Source organism: Felis catus, chromosome C1, assembly GCF_018350175.1.
Source record: "Felis catus isolate Fca126 chromosome C1, F.catus_Fca126_mat1.0, whole genome shotgun sequence".
NCBI lineage: Eukaryota > Metazoa > Chordata > Mammalia > Carnivora > Felidae > Felis > Felis catus.
This window is the reverse complement of record NC_058375.1, coordinates 215,626,997-215,633,268: the sequence shown is the minus strand read 5'-3', so window position 1 is coordinate 215,633,268 and position 6,272 is coordinate 215,626,997. Positions and strand designations below refer to the sequence as shown.

The 6,272-nt window shown below is 50.7% G+C and overlaps 1 long non-coding RNA gene across 1 annotated transcript; it reads right to left on the bottom strand.

Moving 5' to 3' along the window:
* Positions 1–1,686: 1,686 nt before the first annotated feature.
* Positions 1,687–5,996, bottom strand: LOC123379422. The gene is made up of 3 exons (XR_006583803.1): positions 5,859–5,996; positions 2,550–2,719; positions 1,687–2,271 (listed from the first exon to the last, which is right to left on the bottom strand). It is a non-coding gene; the product is annotated as an uncharacterized LOC123379422 (long non-coding RNA).
* Positions 5,997–6,272: the final 276 nt, after the last annotated feature.

The window sequence follows — 6,272 nt, the reverse complement described above, 5'->3', positions numbered from 1 at the left end:
ATTAAAATGATAGCATTCTTGGGGCACCTGGCTGGCTTAGTCAGCGGAGCAGAGGACGCCTGATCTCAGAGTCATGAGTTCGAGTCCCATCTTGCGAGTAGAACTTACTAAAAACAATAAAACCAAAGGGGCGCCTGGGTGGCTCAGTCTGTTGCGGGGTCCGCCTCTTGATTTCGGCCCAGGTCATTCATGATCTCACGGTTCGTGAGTTTGAGCCCCACATCGGGCTCTGTGCTGGCAGTTTGGAGCCTGCTTGGGGTTCTCTCTCTCTCTCTTTCTCTCTCTCTCTCCCTTTCTGGCCTTCCTCTGCTCATGCACACTCTCTCTCTATCTCAAAGTAAAGTATCTCTTTGCTTTGCTTCTCAAAGCAAAGAGAAAGCACACTTTCTCTCTATCTTTGAGTAAATTTTTTATCTCAAAAAATAAGTTAATTAAATAAAAAATAAATAAATCAATAAAACTTAAAACATGATAACATTCATTATGTCATTATTCAAATCTTTTTGTGTCCCTTAGCAAAGTCTGATGTCCTTCCTATAGGACCTAATAATATCTGATTTCGGCTACACAATCAGTAGTTACAAATTTTTTTTTTTAACATTTTAATTTATTTTTGGGACAAGAGAGACAGAGCATGAACGGGGGAGGGGCAGAGAGAGAGGGAGACACAGAATCGGAAACAGGCTCCAGGCTCCGAGCCATCAGCCCAGAGCCTGACGCGGGGCTCGAACTCACGGACCGCGAGATCGTGACCTGGCTGAAGCCGGACGCTTAACCGACTGCGCCACCCAGGCGCCCCTAGTTACAAATGTTTTGAGATAGTCGTCTTTACGTTATGTTTTAGGTGGTCACAAACACACATATATACACATATATGTATATATTTTTTATTTTTGACTTTTGTGTACCATAAGCCTGTCACCCTTATTAAGTTTTTCCATTGCATCACAGCTATGACTAATGATAATTTTGGCTTCTTTCCAGTGGTTACAGCTTACTTACAAAATTGGCTAGAACTTTCAGAAGAGTGTTGAATAATAGCAATGCTTTTTAGATAGCAAAAGGAACAAAAGGAAAAGGATGAAAGAGATAATGGTTAGTTCATTTCTAGATTTCCATGTGGTAGGCTCACAGGCCATCATTCATGGGATATTGGAAAATAATATTTAATGCAATGGGAATTTGGCCATCACATACTTTTATTTTTTTTTAATGTTTACTTATTTATTTTGAGAGAGAGAGAGAAAGTGGAGGAGAGGCAGAGAAAGGGGAGGAGAGAGAGAGAAGGAGAGAGAGAATTCCAAGCAGGCTCCGCACTGTCAGTGCAGAGCCCGACGCGGGGCTTGATCTCACAAACTGTGAGCTCGTGACCTGAGCCAAAATCAAGAGTCAGACACCCAACCATTGACTGAGCCACACAGGCAGCTCTATCACACACTTTTAAATGAGAAAATTTAGTCCCCAAGTTTAGGAAATGATTTCCTGATTGTTTAAAAAGAAAAAGTAGAGAGGGGCGCCTGGGGGGGCTCCGTCGGTTGAGTGACCAACTTTAGCTCAGGTCATGATCTTTGGGTTCGTGGGCTCGAGCCCCGCGTCGGGCTCTGTGCTGACAGCTCGGAGCCTGGAGCCTGCTTCGGAATCTGTGTCTCCCTCTCCCTCTGCCCCTCCCCCACTTGCACTCTGTCTCTCTCCCTCTCTCTCTCTCTCTCAAAATAAGTAAACATTACAAAAAACTTTACAAAAAAGAAAAGAAAAAGTAGAGAAATGTAGATTATAACTGGGTCCCAGCTGAATTCATCCTGGGTTTGCTCATAAGGGGATCTCGCTCGAAGAACAGAACTTGGCTCTGGGATCAAAGAGCAGCCAACAAATTACATCTTTTCAGTTACAGTGGCATCGTCTCTGTCTATGAATCCTTCACAAATGCGTGTTTCTTCGTCAACTACTCTCCCAAGTGCATCAGATAAGTGGACTTCTCTGTTTCACTTTGAAAATACGAAACTGGGCTGCCCTTGACTGCCATCAAATGCACCCTCCTCAGCCCGGACACACCCTTCGTCAGGCGCCGCATTCAGCAGGATTCAGTAAAAGAGGCAGACGTCCTGGGGCAGCCACTGGTCAGCAGCCGCTTGGCTTTTGGTCTTAGAAATCCCTCCCGAGAAATTAAGGGCCATCTCTCCAGGTCACGCGTCGTCGCAGGGAGCTGTTCGCATGCTCGCCTATCAGGATCTTGCCCTGTCACACCTTGCCCCAGAAGTTTCTCTTCTGCCCCTAGGAAAGACATTTAGGAAGCTGGTCACATCTGTCCCCTTGGCTGGTGGCGTGGGAGAGCTCCTTCTCCCCCGGTTCTGTCCGGGGAAGTTGAACAGCCTGTGCTTGGTACCCATTCTTTTTTTTTTTTTTTTTTTTTTAACGTTTATTTATTTTTGGGACAGAGAGAGACAGAGCGTGAACGGGGGAGTGGCAGAGAGAGAGGGAGACACAGAATCTGAAGCAGGCTCCAGGCTCTGAGCCATCAGCCCAGAGCCCGACGCGGGACTCGAACTCACCGACCGCGAGATCGTGACCTGAGCTGAAGTCGGACGCTTAACCGACTGCGCCACCCAGGCGCCCCATTGGTACCCATTCTTGATGACGTTGTTGGCTGTGGGCACTGCTTAGATTAGAAGCCTAGTAGAGGTTAGGGTTTGCGGGCGCGTGGAGTTGACGCTGTTAGCATCTGCAAAACACACAAATTCAAAAACATGAAGTGACTGTCCTAAAAACCCGTAGGACACACCTTCCCACCCCCTCGCCGGTATATCTTGTTTGTCACTGCTTTTCGGAGCGGAAAATCCACCGGCTCCCCAGCACCGAGACCGTCCGTCCCCTGCAGAGACCGACGGTTGGCCAAGGGTTCACCGCCGAAAGGGGAAAAGACCTCTTGATAACCCTGATGGGCTCGTCCGTCGCCAGCAGAAGTTTGACAACATTTAAACAATCACAGAGAGAGCCGGAGTCTGCCAACAGAAGTTGGAAAAGTTGCGAAACTGGCCCCGTGGAAAGTTTTGAAACCTACAGAGGCTCAATCAGACTCCATTGTGGATGTTGCTCAACAAATGCCCTGACTGTAAAAATGGCGTGAAACAGATATCTGAGCCTGCGCACAAATTCGAGTTTTGTATTGTTCTTTTCTTTGCGTTCACGTGTTATTGAGATTGAGGCCCCAGCAAATACTGGGCAACATGATATAATGTAATATTGTAATATAATATAATGCCTGCGCCCCTTTGGGGAGGGTGATCAGGGTGTTGCTTCAAGCACTCATTTTTGTAACACAAATACTTTACGGCTGATGAGTATTTCAGCTTTCATCCATCACTGGGATATTAGAATAAATCTGGCAATCAGACCTGCCGGAGAGAGGGAGATGTGGCGTCTAGAAAGGCAGGAGCAGAGACGGAAGAGGGGGATCTTTGCCTCCGGAGACTTCCCACTCGGGCGTCTTCAGACCAAAATCCCCTTCCCGCCCTTCCTTCTTTTCCATTTTCTTCCTTTTTAAAGCTTTAGTATTTCTTGCCTTGTATTGACTTTTTTTTTAACACCTCTTTTTTTTTTTTTAATTTTTTTTTTTTCAACATTTATTTATTTTTGGGACAGAGAGAGACAGAGCATGAACGGGGGAGGGGCAGAGAGAGAGGGAGACACAGAATCGGAAACAGGCTCCAGGCTCTGAGCCATCAGCCCAGAGCCCGACTTTTTTTTTTTTTTTTTGAGTCCCTTGCAGTCCCTAGCGGAGGAGGGGGGAGGAGGGAAGGGGGGGGGACACCTCTGTCCTCTCCTCGAAATGTACCCATACAACAGGGTCCTCAGAAAACCTGGCGAAAATGGAAGATCAAGCTAAACGCAAATGCAGAAAAAAGGGAAGAAGGGGGGGTGTTTGGGCAGAAAGCCAGAGTTCCATCATTTGAGCGATTTGAGAAGGAAAACGTGAGCCACCCGCCCTCACTGCCCTCTGGTAACCCTCCTGCCCCAGCTTCCCTCCCCTGGAAGGGAAGCTTCCCTCCACAGGAGGGGCCTTCCTAGGAGGGGCCGCAGCAAGGGTACCTGCCCCAGGGTCTCGTGTAGCCCTCAGAGACGCCAGGCAGGGCTTCAGGAAACTTCCAGAGACCATGGGGAATGCCGAGGTGCCTGGGTGGCTCAGTCAGTTAAGCACCTGACTTGATTTCGGCTCAGGTCGCCATCTTACGGTTCCCGGGTTCTGGCCCCGAGCCCGGCTCTGCGCTGACAGTGTGGGGCCCGATGGTGATTCCCTCTCTCTCTCTCTCTCTCTCTCTCTCTCTCTCTGCCCCTCCCTCCTCCAAAATAAATAAACATTAAAAAAAGAAATGTGGCCGCTGGGGGGGTGCGCCCGGGTGTCTCAGTCAGTTGAGCGTCCAACTTTGGCTCAGGTTGTGATCTCACAGTTGGTGAGTTCGAGCCCCGCATCAGGCTTGGGGCAGTCAGCCTGTCAGCTTGGAGCCTGCTTCAGATCCTCTGTCCAACTCTCTCTTTGCTCCTCCCCGTCCCCCCCCTCCCACCCCCTCGTGCTCTCTCTGTCTCAAAAAAAATAAAGAAAAGATTTTTTTTAAAAAAAGAAAAAAAGAAGACGTGGGGAATGTTGCCTTGCATAGGTGGTACTTCTCTCTTCCTGCCCTCCTCTCCCCTCCTCCTTCCCCTCCCTCCTCCCTTCCCTCCTCCTGCCCTCCCCCCCCTCCCGCCCCCACCCAGGGCAGGTCCAGTAATGAAGATTCAGTGGAAACAGATCTTCTAGGATTCCGTGCATTGTCTTTCACCACAAATCACAGTACTGGAAAGCTAGGCAGCGTTGTAGGGATCACCTTGACCAACCTCCCCCTTTTTACACCTGCATCCCCCCCCCCCCCCGCCCCGGCCCCACGTGAAAGAGAAGAACAAAAAAATAAAATGACAGACTCTTTAGGACTGAATTTAACTCGTCTTCCTGCCAGCGGCTCTCACAATCCCGCGCTGTAGGCACAAATGGCTGAACCAGGACTTGGCTAATGGTGGAGACAATTAGCATTTGTTACTTGTTTTAAGGAGCCAAGTGGATAATTGTTTCTGGCCAGAGCCACCGGGGACGCGACCAGTTGTCTGCGTTCCTAATTTCTGGGCTCAAGCTCTTCCGGGGTGGCAAGCCCGGAATTGATGAGGTGTCTCGTCCGCCGCCCAAACCCTCCGGGGACACCAGACCTGAGACCCGCGGTCGCCCCCGCTTCCTTTTCTGATGACCCACTGGGTGCTCCAGCTCCCAGGGGCGGGGCCTGTGGCGCAGGTGCCTGGGGAGCACTCTTCCCCCCCCCCCCCCCCCCCCCCCCCAGGTCCGGCTCCGCTCACACTGCGGGTCCTCAAGCCAGGCCCGCTCCCGGCACCTCTCCGGGGCCAGAGGCCTGAGTCCTGAGTCTCTCCTGCTCATCTGCATTCAGAGGAAGATGTTCGATGGCATTTTCTTGGAGCCTCTAGAGCTGTCTGACACCCAGAGTGTAGACTGAATTCAGTTCTTGGGTCTCTGCGCGGGGGGGGGGGGGAGTGCGCCCCCCCCCATGGATTTGAAGAGGCGGGCAGCCGCACTGGCCGTCCTGGGGAAGTCCTTACTGCCAGCACGCCGATGTTTCTGGATAAAGTGTGGTAAACATCATACATTCTGTGTTGGTCTGTGTTGCAAAAACTGGGAGGGTTCAGAACGTGCCTCCCCCCAAAACGGATGACATTTTGGCATGTGGATTATTTTGAGGCCAAGGCGGAGGGGGGGGAAACCAGAAGGCACAAGAAAAGCTCTTTACCTCCCCCGAACTCCCTAAAATAAAGTCTGTACTTACCCTTTGCAGAGGAAATTTACATTTGTAGAGGAAGACAGCTCCCAGCCGGCATCGTTCACCGGAGAGGCCCTCCCGTGCACCGCAAGGCCGCTGGGATTTACCAGCTATTTGCGCTTCCTTCCCTCGCCCACCGCTTAATTTCCCTCCTTCCACGCCCACCCCCCCACCCCCCCACCCAGCCCGACCCCCCTCCCTTTCCTGCCTTCAGGATGGTGTGTACATCTCCGCCAGCCGAGAGTCACCTTGGGTCCCCTGTCTTTGTGAGCCCCGTGGGCACGTACATAATTAAAGCTGGGGGGCTTTCCCCCTATTAAACCGCCTTCTGGCAACTTAATTCTCAGACCGGCCTCCCCTGCAGTTTCCGGGAAGCCAAAAATGCCAAGTCCTTCTTATTAAGTAAGAAGTCGGATTAGT